The 16,836-nt window shown below is 46.5% G+C and overlaps 1 protein-coding gene across 1 annotated transcript in view; it reads right to left on the bottom strand.

The window, feature by feature from the left end:
* The window catches only part of LOC140193885 (potassium channel subfamily K member 1-like), a 31,621-nt gene that overhangs the window by 12,100 nt on the left and 2,685 nt on the right, over nt 1–16,836 (bottom strand). The gene's annotated exons all lie outside the window — the stretch shown is intronic.

A 16,836-nucleotide genomic window follows, 5' to 3' on the forward strand; every position in this document is an offset into this window, starting at 1 on the left:
CATCCTGGATGTCCCAATCAACCACCAGGATTCCCAAGGTCCCCCATCCTATCCCACAGCAGCAGGCTGCTGCCTCCAGGGAATTATTTGCTTGTCCTTGTGTACAGCAAAGACACTGAGACAGCGAGCAAACTCTCGTGGTGTTGGGGAGGGGAGCCAGGAACTATGCCTCCCTCCAACACCAGCCTGAGATATGCATAAAGAAGACAGTCAAGCAGTGAATCTACACCTAGGGATAAGTAACGTGGGGAGGGTGGGGAGGAGGAAGGGAAATTGAGGGGATTGCAGTTTGCAAGTAAATGGATTGACATGGGGTGGGGTTGAAGCATCAAGCCAGTTGCATTCTGTCTATTACTGATTACATGAAGGTTGACCCCTCTGCTGACCTCAGTGGTCTCCCTATTATCCCCTTTTCCTTATCACCAATTTCCACCTCCCTCCTGGATCTACCTATGAAATGAACAAAGAACAATGCAGGACAGTACAGGATTATGGTGTTGTGCTACTCTTTAAGCCATCCCTCCTCCTACATTTTCTTTCATCCATGTGCCTATCTAAGAGTCTCTTAAATTTCCCTAACATATCTGTCTCTGCCACTGCCCCGGCAGTATATTCTACACGTTCACTACTTTCTGTGTATAAAACTTAGCTCTGACATATCCCCTCTATACACCAATCTTTCCAGTCCTGATGAAGGGTCTCAGCCTGAAATGTTGGCTGTTTATTCCCCTCAGTAGACTCTGTCTGATCCTCCAGCACTTTGTGTGTGTTAAACTTTTCCACTGATGGGCTTGCAGTTAAGCAGGTAGTTGTGGCATCAGGCGGCCTGGGTGAAAGGTATTTCCTGAGTCACGACAGCAGTGCCAATGATCATATTTCACATTCTTTCTCCTCATTGTCTATTATTAGAGGATGTGTCACCAACCACAGCCCTTTGTGCGTGAGAATTCACCTGTGCTCTCCCAGTACAGGATGTGCCATTTTCCTTTGTTGTAATCGTGTCACTGAGAATAGTCTCTTAGTTTCTGTTGACAGCGTGAGTTAGCTCCTGCCACGTTTCTCAGCCCACCACTCCCTGGTGAATTGCAAACTGTCCTTCAATCAGATTCTCCTATCTCTTCAAACTCTACGTTTTAACTGTACAGTATTTTTTCCAGTTGTATCCTGGGAGCTAATTTCACAATGCCACTGAATTGAAAGGTTGCCACAGGGTGGGATTGAACCTGCATATGTACAGTACGTAATGCATGTATGTAAATACGTGCATAGGGCAGTACAGTAGCGTCCAGTAGCAGAGCAGATGATGGGCCAAATGGTCTAATTCTGATCCTATATCTTAAGGTCTTATAGTGGTTAGCATAACACTTTTACAGCGGCAAACACCCAGTTTCAATTGTGCTATTGTCTGCATTAAGCCTGCAGGTTCTCCCCGTGACCGCATGGGTTTACTCTGGGTGGTCCAGTTCTATCACCCCATCCCAAAGAGCGACAGCATAGAAACAGGCCCTTTGACCCATCTAGCCCCTGCCAAACCACTTAAACTGCCTACTCCCAGTTAGTAGGTTAACTGGCTACACGGTCGTAATTCGACAACATGGGTTTCCACACCTGTGCATCTGAGCTTGTGTTAAGGAACAGGAATCACAAAGCACTCATTGCTGCCAGTAACAGTAAACTTGGTCAGAATGCAACAGAAAAAGCCACCTCATCTGGTTAATCAGCACCTTTCAGCTGTTGCATGGTAGTGTAATAAAACCATAAGATATAAGAGCAGAAGTAGTCTGCTCTGACATTCAATCCTGGGCTGATCCAATTCTTCCAGTCATCCACACTCCCCTGCCTTCACCCCATACCCTTTGATGCCCTGGCTAATCAAGAATTTATCTATCTCTGCCTTAAATGCACCCAATGACTTGGCCTCCACAGCCATTCGTGGTAACAAATTCCACAGATTTACCACCCTCTGACTAAAGTAATTTCTCCGCATCTCAGTTCCAAAAGGACGTCCTTCAATCTTGAAGCCATACCCTCTTGTCCTGGACTCTCCTACCATGGGAAATATCTTTGCTATATCTAGTCTTTTCAGACCAAATACTGCAAATACCTGGTTGGAGAGGATGTCTCTACTAGTGGGAGAGTCCAGTATCCAAGGGCACATCCTAGAAAAAAAGAGATATCCCTTTAAAACTAAGATGAAGAGTAATTTCTTCAGCCAGGTGGAGGTGAATCTGAGGAAACGGTTGCCACAGGGGACTGGGTGTACATTTACAGCAGAGATTAATAGATTGTTAATTGGTAAGGGGTTAGGGGGTTACAGGGAGAAGGCAGGAGAATTGGGTTGAAATAAAATCAGCTATGATTGAATGCTGGAACAGACTTGATGAGCCAAATAGCCTTATTCTGTACATAGAATGAGATAGTACATACAGTAACCCCCCAGGTCGCCAAGTCCCAGGATACTGTACGGGGCCAGTGACCCCGCCTCCAAGATGAGCAAGCTCTGGGGTTAATACCAAAGGTCAAAGCCCAGAAGTTGAGGACCAAAGTCAGTGAATCCAGAAGCTGAGGCCCGATGATCAAAACCCCTGGTCAGCATGTCCAGGAATCAGAGGCCTAATGTCTGCAGGCTGGAGCCTGGAGGCAGCCTGTCCTGGGGTTGGTGAAGGCCTGTCTGTCTGTGTGAGGGGACAGGTGAGCGGGAGGGTGAAAAGGGGGCTTGTTTTACTGTTGTTGTCTTGTTCCATTGTTGTTGTTGCTGTGTTGTATGCCGAGCATTGTGAGCATGCTATGTTGGCACTGGAATGTGCGGAGATGCTTCGGGGCTGCCCCAACACATCCTTACGTTGTGTTGGTTATCAATGCAAATGAGGCATCTTACTGTACGCTTCCATGTAGAAGTGACAGATCTGAATCTGAACCTGCATTGTGCCAGAACATGATTTAATCCACCACTCAAACACATCACCGGGGTGGCTGTCGTGTTACTGACTGTGGGAGTTTGACTGATTGTGTACAAAATGGCTGCGCCACACCCCGACGTAACAGTTGAGGTGTTTGGCTGACCCCTTGAAGTGAGAAGAGGCACGAGAACCCTCTCGTTTATTTTAGAATTACTTGGCTTGTTTAACTAACAGCCTCAGAGAAAGGTTAGAAATCATTTTGCCTTTAGCCAAGACCAGCAGGTCCTGTTACTGTGTTCAGCTTCAAAGCTGGTTGACAGCCTGGTGGGCTGTTGGGACCAGACAGGAACCCATTGCCACCGCACTGGGTCACATTGGGACCAGACAGGAACCCATTGCCACTGCACTGGATCATATTGGGACCAGAGAGGAACCCATTGCCACCGCACTGGGTCACGTTGGGACCAGAGAGGAACCCATTACCACTGCACTGGATCATGTTGGGACCAGACAGGAACCCATTGCCACCGCACTGGGTCACGTTGGGACCAGAGAGGAACCCATTGCCACTGCAATGGATCATATTGGGACCAGAGAGGAACCCATTGCCACTGCAATGGATCATATTGGGACCAGAGAGGAACCCATTGCCACCGCAATGGATCACATTGGGACTAGAGAGGAACCTACTGCCACTGCACTGGATCATGATGGGACTTCGAGAGGAACCCATTGCCACCGCACTGGATCATGTTGGGACCAGACAGGAACCCATTGCCACCGCACTGGATCATGATGGGACTTCGAGAGGAACCCATTCCCACTGCAATGGATCACATTGGGACTAGACAGGAACCCATTGCCACCGCAATGGATCACATTGGGACGAGAGAGGAACCCATTGCCACCACACTGGATCATGATGGGACTTCGAGAGGAACCCATTCCCACTGCACTGGATCACGCTGGGACCAGAGAGCAAGCACAAGCAACTCAAGTTCAGAATCAGTCAGGTTTATTGTCACTGACATTGTCCATGAAGTTTGTTGCTTCGTGGCAGCAGTACAGTGCAAGATGTAAAAAATGACTATGGTACAATAGAAAATAATTAACTAGTAAAGAGTTTTGGACACAGCTCAGCACATCTCAGGAATCAGCCTCCCTCTATCGATTCTCTCTATGGTTATTGTCGCCTCAGTAAGGCAGCCAGCATAACCAAAGACCCCACACACCCAGCCATTGTCTCCTCCCCCCCCCCCCAATCAGGCAGCAAATACAAAATTCTGAAAGCACGTATCACCAGACTTGAGGGCAGCTTCTATCCCACTGTTATCAGACTTTTGAACAGATAAACTGCCTCACAGTCTATCATGTTATGATCTCGATTATATCGTTTACCTACATGTTTTCGGTAGCTTTTACAGTTTATTCTGAATTGTTTTTGTTTTAGCTCAATGCATTCTGTAATGGTTTGATCTGCTTGAACCCCCAGTACGAGACAAGACAGGCTTTTCACTGTATATGTACATATGACAACAATAAACAAGTACCTACAATTGATCGGCAGAAAGTTGTGGACACAGAATTCAGTCTCCTCTCCGTCTCATCTTCTGTCTGTGCTTCTTGCTGGCTCAGTAAAACAGCCAACATAATCAAAGTCAATCACCTCAGACATTCTTTCCCCTCCCTCCCACCACTGGGAGCAAATACAGTACAAAGGCTGAAAGCACGTACCACCAAGCTCAGTCTATTCCACTGTTATAACAGCTGGTTGTGACAAGCTGTTGACATGTCTGCCCTGTTATGATCTTACACCTTATCGTCTACCAGGCCACGCTTTGTAGATGCTGCACTGTATTCTGCGTTCTGTTAATGAATTAGATTGTATTTGATTAACTTGGTTTTATTTGTCCCAAGTAGACTGACAGTGAAATGTGTCGTTTGCATGAATGACCAGCACAGGCTGAGGATGTACTGTGGCCGTGTACCTGGTGCAATATTGCATGCCCACAATTTACCTGAACCTGCAAAGTTTGGAATGTGAGAGGAACCCGAGACCAGAGTCCTGACGTCTGGGGCGGTTCCATAGTAACTCCAGCTGCTCCCTTGCCTTCCTGTCTTCAGGTGCTCTCTGTGTGCAGTTTGCACGCTCTCCCTGTGGCCACACAAGTTTCTTCCGGTGCTTGTTCCACATCCCAAAATCCACAGATTGTTAAGTTAACCAACTATCCCTCATGTGCTTTACCATACCAAGCCGTTTTGCATCCAGACAAAATGCTTTCATTTGTTATATTTTTGTTGCCTGGGCAGGGCGAAAAGCATTATCGAGGAGCATCTCACCCTAACCATGGACTTCTTACTCTCTTCCCATCCGGTAGGCACTGCAGGAGCCTCCGCTCCCGCACCAGCAGGCACAGGAAGAGCTTCTTCCCTGAGGCTGTGACACTGCTGAACCTCTCATCACAGCGCTAAGCAGTATTGCATCCATATTGTACTGTCTCAGTACTTTTATATTTGTGTGCTGTAGCACTTTTTTTATTCGCAGTTATTTTGTAAATAACACTATTCTTTGCATTTCTGGTTAGATGCTAACTGCATTTCATTGACTTTGTATCTGTACTCGGCCCAATGACAATAAAGTTGAATCTAATGTAATTTTATGAGTAAGAGAAGCCATTCAGCCCATTAGGGACAGTTAAGAGACTTTTGGATAGGCACGTAGATGAAAGAAGGATGGAGGGCTATGTGGCAGGGAAGGGTGAGATTGATCGTGGAGTAGAAGGTGCAGAAGGATCTGTACCATGTTGTACTGTTCTATGTTCCCTGAAACTTAATTCATTTACGTCCCCATTGGGTCCCTTGGATTCCCCAGCCACCCACCTATACACTGGGGCAGTTAACCTATCAACCTGCATGTCCTTAGAACATGGATGAAAATCCGGGAAAAACGTCACAGAGAACTCGCAAACTCCACGCAGACAGCATCGGTAGCCCAGCAGTACGACCTGCTGACCAATGAACCATCCTTGAAACGGTGTGCATTACAGAGGAGAGCTTGATGAAAATCTGTAATGATTTCTTTGTGAGTGGGTCAGCCATCCACCGGGGGGCTAAGAAGAAAAGACGGGAGACTGGTTTTCAAAACAAGAATCAGCCATGATTGAATAGCGGAACAGAATCAATGAGGTCTTATCAGAGGTTGGGTTAAGTATTGGTGTAGTATTGTTACATGTACCAAGATACAGTGAAAAGGCAGTCCCTGCACGCTGTCCGCACAGGCAGTTCCTGCACGCTGTTCTAATAGATCAATTCATTATCAAATCAATGAGGTTGTAAGGACAACACCTCATAATCCATCTGAGTAGCCTGACGGCACAACATCCAATATTTTCTCCCACCTCCTCTTCTCCTTTCATTTCCCATCTGTCTTCCCTCTTACCCTTTCTCTTCTCCCCACTTGCCCATCACCTCCCTCTGGGGCCCTTCCTTCCCTGTCACACCTGGTCCACTCTCCTCTCCTACCAGATTCCTTCTTCTTCAGCCTCCTCCACTTATGCCCTCCCAGCTTCTCACTTCATTGCCCCCCCCACCCACCTTCACTCTCATCTGGTCTCACCTATCACCTGCCAGCTTGTACTCATTGCCCACACACCTTCCTATTCTGGCTTTCCGTCCTCACGAAGCGTCTCGGCCCAAAATGGCAGCTGTTTATCCTTCCCATAGATGCTGACTGAGTTGCTGGGTTTCTTCAGTATTTTGTGTGTGGTGCTCAAATCATTTCACAGCCTAGAGCTGGTATGAGGCAAAACAATCAAGCTTTGCATTACTTTTCACTTACTGCGGGCAATCCCAAGCCTCCAAGCTGTGTTAATGGCAATGTCGTGTCTGGGGAACAAACACCAAGTGGCCTGGGGAGCCTGTGGGGTGGGGGTAATGGGGAGGGGTTCAGCAAGCTCAGGTGAGCATTCTCAATGGAGGCATTGTTTTTATGGAAAAATATAGAACAAGAGCTAACAGCACCAATAAGGTTGAAGGACTTTCTCCTTATAGGTATGTCTACCAAAAAATGTGATTTGTATTATGGTCCAGTTTTAACCCATATGCTACAAGTGTTTAGAGCAGCAGAAAAATTCCTAAAATTTAAAAGTGCATGGTGCAAATCATCTCCACTATGGAACAATAATCGTTTTCTATCTGGGGGGAAACCATTCACTAACAGAACTTGGGAGGATAAAGGTATTACTACTCTTCAAGATATTAATGGGGCAAGTACTATCCTTAGCTTTCAAGAACCAATATCGCGATATAATATTGATAAACACTCTCTTTTCTTCTACGTTAGAGTAAGATCGACTTGTACAGCCTATGGAGTTCCCTGGGGGTCAGATCTAAAGGACCATCCCATTTTAAGTTAGATACAGAGTGCTCCAAGACGGATAGTGTCATATATCAATGATAAATTAAACTCCGAGAAATATATGCCCACATCAGGAATGAAAGCCTGGGATAGGGACATATCTGAATTGGGACAAGACTTAGACTGGGATGCGATTTGGGATAATGCTGCCAGTGCTTTGAAGAACCCAAATCATCGGTATAAACACTAGAAATTTTGTCACAGAGCATACTTAACACCACGAATTAGACATCAAATGGGACTAGTTCCTGACCCGTATTGCACATTTTGCCCCCACGGAACCATGCGCTCTTTTATATATGTTGCATCACTGCCTAGTTTGGAAATTGCACTATCTTGGATCGCAAGATCCTGCAGCGGATAGTGAGGTCAGCTGAGAAGATCATCGGGGTCTCTCTTCCTGCCATTACAGATATTTACACCACACGCTGCATCCGCAAAGCAAACAGCATTATGAAGGACCCCACGCACCCCTCATACAAACTCTTCTCACTCCTGCCATCTGGCAAAAGGCACTGAAGCATTCAGGATCTCAGGACCAGACTATGTAACAGTTTCTTCCCCCAAGCCCTCAGACTCCTCAATACCCAGAGCCTGGACTGACACCAGCCTACTGCCCTCTACTGTGCCTATTGTCTTGTTTATTATTTATTGTAATGCCTGCACTGTTTTGTGCACTTTATGCAGTCCTGAGTAGCTCTGTATAGTGTAGTTTCTGTGTTGTTTTACGTAGTTCAGTGTAGTTGTTTTTTACTGTTTCATGTAGCATCATGGTCCTGAAAAACATTGTTTGGTTTTTACTGTGTACTGTACCAGCAGTTATGGTTGAAAATGACAATAAAAAGTGACTTGACTTGACTTGTATGGGAATGTCCAGGGGTTTTTGGTTTGTGGGGTTAGGTTATCAGTGCTCTTACAGAACTAACGGGGGTACAATTACCAATGGACCCCGCTGTACATCTTCTAAATGATGACTCCTACCTTTCCCTTACGGAACAAACACACAAAGTCTGGCTGGCAGGCCTGACTGCAGCTAAGAAGATTGTAGTCCAGCATTGGAAACCTCCCCGTGATATTTCAAATACTCACTGGCTTCAGAGCTTTTTGGACATTTCTTACCTGGAACTTTCATCAGCAAGAGTAAATGATGCACGACCAAACACAATCTCAATGTGGACGAATTTGTTATCTAACTTAAAAGATCTTCTGTTAAAATAGGAATGCTTTGTGTATGCACTACTATTCAGTTGGTTGGTGGAGGGGAGAGGGGGAAGGGATGAGGATGAGGGGTGGAGGGGGGATGGCGATGAAGGTTGGGGGGTGGCTGGGTTAAACAGTGAAAAATGTAAGCAGCAACTGGTTGTATTGAATGTAATTTGTTAGTGTTACAATAAAATTTAGTGATAAAAAAGAGGCATTGTTTTTAATTGGGTTGGTTAATCAAATGAAAATACTGGCTTAGCTAAGCAAAGGTGAGAAGGGCAAGGTCACTCCCATAGCATCCTGTACCCACTGATCACGTGGCCTCTCACAGCAGTGTTATCAAATACAACCTGGGGGCGGAAGGTAAAGCTGTCAGCAACTGACATCTCCCAGTGGCAGGGGAGGGCATGCTGGGATGGAGGGAGATCAAAAATGGAAAGGAAGAATCCACATTAGTGTCCAGAGTAAGGATTACAGCTTCAGAGAGGGGAGACACTGCTGGACCAAGACTGCAGGGGAGGAGAGGTCAGTGTCACCACTTTCTTGTAAGTTAGGGCATCGGCAGCAGAGTTGTGTGAGTGTCTGTGCACACTTGAGAGAGAGACAGGGAGAGAGGGGAAGGGGGAGAGAGGGGAGGGGGGAGAGAGGGGAGGGGGGAGAGAGGGGAGGGGGAGAGAGGGGAGGGGGGAGAGAGGGGGGGAGAGAGGGGGGGAGAGAGGGGGGGAGAGAGGGGGGGAGAGAGGGGGGGAGAGAGGGGGGGAGAGAGGGGGGGAGAGAGGGGGGGAGAGAGGGGGGGAGAAAACATGTGCACAAACATTGAATGCATGTATTGTATTGAGTGTGTACATGTGTATGTGTATGTGTGTGTGTATCTGAGCGTACACACCTGTGTTTGTGTATGTGCATGTGTGCGCGCACATTTATGTGTGCTGGTGTTTACGGGAGGTAACAAGTCATGGACCTGCCAGGGTGAGACTGGACACGGGGATGAGGGGTGAGCGATCTGGGAGTAGGATGGAGCTTCTCACTGACCAGGTGGTTCAGTGAACATCTCTCAGTAGAGACGCTGCTCTCCACTTAGGGTCAAATGAAACTGCAGAGCCATACAACTCCAGAAACACTCTGTTTCCAGGGCAACCATCACTGCCAGCCTCCAGCTTTCCAGAAAGGCAGTGAAGAGTGAAGCAGAGACAAGAGATTGTACAGTCGCAGGAAATCCAGAGCAACCCACACAGAATGCTGGAGGAACTCAGCAGGTCAAGCAACATCTATGGAGAGAAATAAACAGTCGGCGGATTGGACCGAGACCCTTCATCAGGACCGGAAAGGAAAAGGGCGGAAGCAGCCAGAATAGGAAGTTGTGGGGAGGGAGAGGAGTATGTCTGGCAGGTGATAGGCGAGGGGAATGGTGGGTGAGCAGGGGAGAGGGGGATAATGAAGCAAGAAGCTGGGAGGTGATGGGTTTAGCACATTTACATTTAGCAAATGACTTTGGCTCCCAGTCTTCATACCTGAATATGTATTGTGGATTTAGTTTGGAGTGCAGCTTCTGAACAATAGGTTCCTAAAAGCCGTGAGTCTCACACTAGACAATGCTGATTAAAATTCATTGGATGTCTGCGGTGTGGGTGTGAATCGGAAGGTGTGAAGTTTGTGTGTAGTTTCAAAGAAAGCATTGTCCATACTAATGCATTTGTTCTTCAATATTCAGCACATAAAATATCGAGCCCCACGTTGGGCCAAACAGACCTTTCGACGGGAAGCATCTCTGTATGATGCCTGCTGTACCTTGTTTTGTCAAGTAAAGAAACTGCTTTGTATCTACCAGTAACTTTCTCCAGTGGCTTCTCTCATGCAACAACAGAGGCAAAGGTCAAAAGAAGAAGGAATCTGATTGGACAGGGCAGTGGACCAAGGAAGAAAAAGAACTATGGAAACAAGGAGAGGTGTTGGGCAGTCATAATGGTGGGGGGGGGGGGGAGGTGAGAGAGCCATCTGAATGAGGGAGAACAAAAAGGATAGGGAAACAGAGGGGAGTAAGAGAAATCAATGTTCATACCATAAAGTTGGAGACTACCCAAATGCAGTGCAAGGTTCTTCTTCTGCAACCTGTATGTGGATGTGAAGCAGAGCCCACGCTGCATTACCTTCCATGGTAAACCCACACACTGCAGAGAGCCAATGTTAAATAAAGGAACATAGAATGAATGTGAGCAGACTCCGGATGGATGGGCCTGGTTCTGAAAGAATGCCGGAGACGAGGCTGTGTTTCTGGGATCAGGGAATGAATCCATAACTTTCTGACCTGCCATAGAGGGTTACAACCCCTCCCAATATTTCACTCAACTGTCATCATTTGCCCAGCACAACAGCATAGCGGTTAGCCCAACACTTTCCAGTGCCTGTGGCCAGGGTTCAATTCCCACTACTCTCCATAAGGAGTTTGTACGTTCTCCCCGTGAACACATGGGCTTCCTCTGGGAGCTCCAGTTCCTCCCACATTCTAAAGACATACAGGTAAGGGGTAGTAAGTTGTGGGCTTGCTATGTTGGCACTGGAAGTGTGAGGACATTCGTGGGCTGCCCCCAGCACATCCTTGGACTGTATTGCTTGTTGATGCATTTCACTGTACGTTTCGATGCACAATGTGACAAATAAATTTTTTATTTATCTTTTCAATACGTTTTCTCAAAATTGACTACAGATCTTGATTTACCGGTTAAAAGGCTAGTGATTAAAAATTTCCAGCTCCTCAGCACACCAATGTTTTGACCGCAGTGAGTGGAGTTCCCAGAGAAGGGAAGAACCTCACACCCTCAGGTCATCCTAAAGCACCTTCCGGGCCAGAATCCTTCCTGACAACTGCACGCTGGTTTATACATATGTAATGCCCTGGCTAACATTTCTACTGCTATGCTGTGGGGCATTTCATTTCAGTAGGTAGTTTTCTGTAAAAGCAGTGTGTCCTGCTGGTAGAATGTTTTGGTTTCAGCCAAAGGTAAGGAGCCATTTTGTTCAACTTAGGAATGTTGTGTCAACCAATCAGGATGGAGGGATTGGGAGAAGATTCTAGGGAGAGCTGGGCAGAGATAGATTTGTGACAGACAGTGGTGTGGCCTTTTGGCGGGAGATGCGGTGAAGAGAAGACACCCGTAGGATTCAAACCGATGGGAAGACGCTTTTGCAAGCAGTGCTTTGCAAGACGAAGGAGTCAAAGATGGGAAGTTCTACTGTTGATTGGTGATGAAAATTCAGCGCTGTGAGTAACGGTCATGCCGAGCTTTTGGAAGAGATGAGCTCCAACAGTCATGTGCACATTTATAATGATCTAACTGTAATGAGTCCTTTTATTTTTTTCCTTTCTTTCTCTTAATAACTGTTTGATAAAGCTGAAAATGGTAAATATATTTCCTTTATAACTTTATGCTGGTGTATGATTTGTCACCTCTTGGTGACCAGTAATTGTGTACGGACAGTACTTACACAGCATTCGCTCAAATTAAGGTTCCGTTAATTGGAACATCCCCACTTTCCTGACTGGTTGAACCCAAAATCATACCAATCCTAGACATATACTATTATAAAGGTGGCCTTCTCACTGCTGAGGCACATGGCTGTTAGCAGAGGTAGCTACCGAGCCAAGTTTGTGAACAAGCCCGGTGAGGGCGTTACATGTTTTTCAGTTTGTACACAGATCTCCCAGCCACCTGTCTCTTCTGTGGGCTGGTAGAGATTGTGTACCACAGGTACATGGAGTGTGTGAGGCCACAGATCCGATTTACATATTGGACGGGCAGAGCTGTTCTCATCTTCTGTGGGCTGGTAGAGTCAGTGTACCACAAGTATACGGAGTGTGTGAGGCCGCAGATCTGATTTACATATTGGACTGGCAGAGCTACTCTCACCTTCGGTGGGCTGGTAGAGTCGGTGTACCACAGGTATACGGAGTGTGTGAGGCTGCAGATCTGATTTACATATTGGACGGGAAGAGCTCTGCTCACCTTCTGGCTGTATTTTAGCCACACTCTCTTCATCTTCGGTCATCCAGTGGTGGGGGGGGGCCGGGATTGTGAGGGGCAGGGAGGGAGATGGATGTCCTAGGGCTGGTTAAGATAACTACCTGTGGGTTCTGGAGTTGGGGAGCAGAGGTTCCCACACAGTGGGGCTGACTGCCTGGCAACGTTCGGGGGAATATCTGTACCTGGGTAGCTGCGGAAAAAGAGCACGCAGCGGTACACGTTATATAAAGGTATTTCAGGACCGTTGGGCACCATGAGGGATAAGTACCATCCTCGATGAGGATGAGAATGTATTAGTTTAGTCTGAGTTAGTCATGATTTGTCTGGGTTTTGTTTGTAATGTGATTGTACAATAGCAGTTGTTTGAATTTATAATAAATGTATTTTAGTTGTAAAAAAAGGAAGTGACAGAGGCCGAGTGCGCCCAGCAAGCTCCCAGTGCACTGGTCTGCTTTATTTCGGGATATAACACCAACAATAACTTATTTCTGAACACTTTTTCAAACAAATGATGTAGTTCTAAATGCTTCACAATCAGACATGAAAATAAAAGACAAAATGACATTCATTAAAAGAAAGGTTAAATAAATAGGTTTTAAGCTGCTGTTTAAAAGTGGCAACCGAGTCTTCATCCCTTATAGTTTTCGGTATTGAATTCCAGAGTTTGGGAACATAGTTCTTTTTTTAAAAAAGGGACCTGCTCATGATCTTTTGTGGAAGACTATTTAAATTGGAAAGACTGGTAGAAAAAGATCTGAGAGCTCGAGCAATATTATAAAATGAAAGCAGTTCTGTGATGTATCCTGGTTCTCGGTCCCAGACCATTGAGGGCAAGTAAGAGAACTTTAAAATCAATTCTACAAGATACAGGAAGCCAATGCACAGTAGCTAGGACAGGAGTGATATGCTCTCTCATCCTAGTTTTAGTTAAGACTCCAGCAGCAGTGTTCTGAATGAGTTGAAGCTTGTCTATGGATTGCTTTGGAAGGCCAGTAAAAAGTGCATTGCAGTAATCTAGTCTATTTGATATAAAGCAAAACACACAAAACACTGGAGGAACTCAGCAGGTCAGGCAGCATCTATGGAAATGAACAGACAGTCGGCATTTCAGACAAGACCCTTCTCCAGGACTGAGGGGAAGGGGGAAAGATACTAGAATAAAAAGGTGGGGGAGAGGAAGAAGGTTAGGTGGAAGGTGATAGGTGAAGCCAGGTGAGCGGGAAAGGTCAAGGACTGGAGAAGAAAGAATCTGACAGGAGAGGAGAGTGGACGATGGGAGAAAGGGAAGGAGGGGAACCAGGAGGAGGCGATAGGCAGGTGAGAAGGGGTAAAAGGTTAGAATGGGAAATAGGGGGTGGAATTTGTTTACTGGAAGCAGAAATCGATATTCATGCCATCAGGTTGGAGGCAGAACAGTTTATGAAAGATGTCGGTTGACGGTCTGTCTCCAGAGATGGTGACAGAGAGATCAAGAAAGGGGAGGGAAGTGTTCAAGATAAGCCAAATTAGTTTGAGTGAAGGGTGGAAGTTAAAAGCAAACTTGATAAAATTAATGAGCTGAGCATGGGTGCATGAAACAGCACCAATGCAGTGGTCAATGCAGTGGAGGAAGAGTTGAGGAGAATTTCTGGGCAAGCTTGGAACATAGACTCTTCCATGTAGCCAATGGAAAGGCAGGCAGAGCTGCTGCCCATGGCTCCCCTCGAGTCTGGAGAAAGTGGGAAGAGCTGAAGGAAAAATTGTTCAGGGCAAGGACCAATTCTGCCAGACGGAGAAGGGTGGTGATAGAAGGGAGTTGGTTGCCTCTTTCGTCAAGAAAGAAGTGGACAGCTTTGAGGACTTCTTGAAGGGGGACAGAAGTGCAGTGGGACTGAACATCCATGGTGAAGATGAGGCGGTCAGGGCCAGGGAATCCGAAGTTACTGAGGCGATCGAGGGCACGAGAAGTTCAATGGATGTACAGGCCGATTAAGATAGCTGCTTCACAACATTTAGTCAGCTCAGTGCTCGACTCTCTTTGCGGACTTCACTTCAGAAACACTATTTGCTTGCGGTTACTATTTGCATGATTTTTTTCATGGGCTGTTCTATTATTTTATTTTCTTACAGGCATGGTGTGTTTTTTTATTCTCTGTACATTGGGTGTTGGGCAGTTTTTTCATATATGGGGTTTGTTTTTAGGTTGCTTTGTTGTGTGGCTGCCTGTTAGGAGAGGAATCTCAAAGGTGTATAATGTATACATACTTTGATAATAAATGTACTTTGAATGTTGAGAAGAGACTGAACCAAGGAGGAGAGAATAGAATTGAGATACGAGGACACGAGTTCGGTGGGGTGGGGCAGGAGCAAGAGCAGCAGCAGGCAAAGTCAACAGCCCTACCCGGGCAGACTGGTTTGTGACCATTCGACATAAAGGTGTAATTTCAGGTGTTCATACCTCCAGCTCCCCAGTGACCACTCAGAAATCAACCACCTGGATCCCTGCTCTCCATTACTGATGCTCTTCTCCCTCACTGAATTGCGGCCTAGTTTGGCCCCCGTGTCCGATCCCATTGGTGCCTGGGCACAGAGGGAGTGAGGCTTTTCAGTCCGCGTTCTCGTACTGACGTCTACTCTGCTTGCACACAAAGATAGTAGGTAACAATTCTGAAAGAGGGTGGAGTCCCAGTCAGGAACTCTCTCCCCACCCAACAACTGAACTGATTAGTCACCTTCATTTGCTACGTGGAACTGTTTATTTTTAAACACATCAATAGCCTGAAAGGAAAAGAAACTTGCTGCTCCCAGTTCAAACACAGAACAGTACAGCGCAGAACGTCCTTCAGCCCATGATGTTGTTCTGACTTTTTAACCTACTCCTGATCAACCTTCCCCTCCCACATGGGCAACCATTTTTCATTCATCCATGTGCCCATCTACAAATCTCTTCAAGCCCCCTAATGTGTCTGCCTCTATCAGCACCCTGGCTACCAGGGTCTGCGCAGTCCATGAAAACCACCTCACTATCATGCCCTCTCTTTGAACTACTTCATTCTTTCTCATTGTATATGATATACTTCTCATTGTAACTTTTAGTAACGTTTACGTATTGCACTGTACCGCTGCTGCAAAACACCAAACCTCACGACGTATATCAAAGTTGCTGGTGAACACAGCAGGCCAGGCGGCATCTCTAGGAAGAGGTACAGTCGACGTTTCGGGCCGAGACCCTTCGTCAGGACTAACTGAAGGAAGAGCTAGTAAGAGATTTGAAAGTGGGAGGGGGAGGGAGAGATCCAAAACGATAGGAGAAGACAGGAGGGGGAGGGATGGAGCCAAGAGCTGGACAGGTGATTTGAATGATGTTCATAGACTTCAGTTCAGCATTCAACACAATCATTCCTCAAAAACTGATTGGAAAGCTGAGCCTACTGGGCTTGAACACCTCCCTCTGCAACTAGATCCTAGATTTCCTAACTGGGGGACCTCAGTCAGTCCGGATCGGGAGCAGCATCTCCAACACCATCACACTGAGCACGGGGCTGACCCATGACTTTGCTGCCACACACAGCTCGAATTACATCATCAAGTTCGCCGATGACATGACCGTGGTGGGTCTCATCAGCAAGAATGATGAGTCAGCATACAGAGAGGAGGTGCAGCAGCTAACAGACCAGTGCACAGGCAACAACCTGTCTCTGAATGTAAACAAAAGAGATGGTTGTTGACTTCAGGAGAGTACGGAGTGACCACTCTCCACTGAACATCAACGACTCCTCCGTAAAGATCGTTAAGAGCACCAAATTTCTTGGTGTTTACCTGGTGGAGAATCTCACCTGGTCCCTCAACACCAGCTCCATAGCAAAGAAAGCCCAGCAGCGTTTCTACTTTCTGTGAAGGCTGAGAAAAGTCCATCCCCCACCCCCCATCCTCACCACATTCTACTGAGGTTGTATCAAGAGCATCCTGAGCAGCTGCATCACTGCCCGGTTCGGGAATTGCACCGTCTTGGATCGCAAGACCCTGCAGCGGATAGTGGATAGCCTGGACTGACACCAACCTACTGCCCTCTACTGTGCCTATTGTCTTGTTTATTATTTATTGTAATGCCTGCACTGTTTTGTGCACTTTATGTAGTCCTGGGTAGGTCTGTAGTCTAGCATAGTTTTTGTGTTGTTTTACATAGTTCAGTGTAGTTTTTGTATTGTTTCATGTAGCACCATGGTCCTGAAAAACATTGTCTCCTTTTTACTGTGTACTGTACCAGCAGTTATGGTCGAAATGACCATAAAAAGTGACTTGACTCTGACACAAGTAT

This window comes from Mobula birostris, chromosome 2 (assembly GCF_030028105.1).
Source record: "Mobula birostris isolate sMobBir1 chromosome 2, sMobBir1.hap1, whole genome shotgun sequence".
NCBI lineage: Eukaryota > Metazoa > Chordata > Chondrichthyes > Myliobatiformes > Myliobatidae > Mobula > Mobula birostris.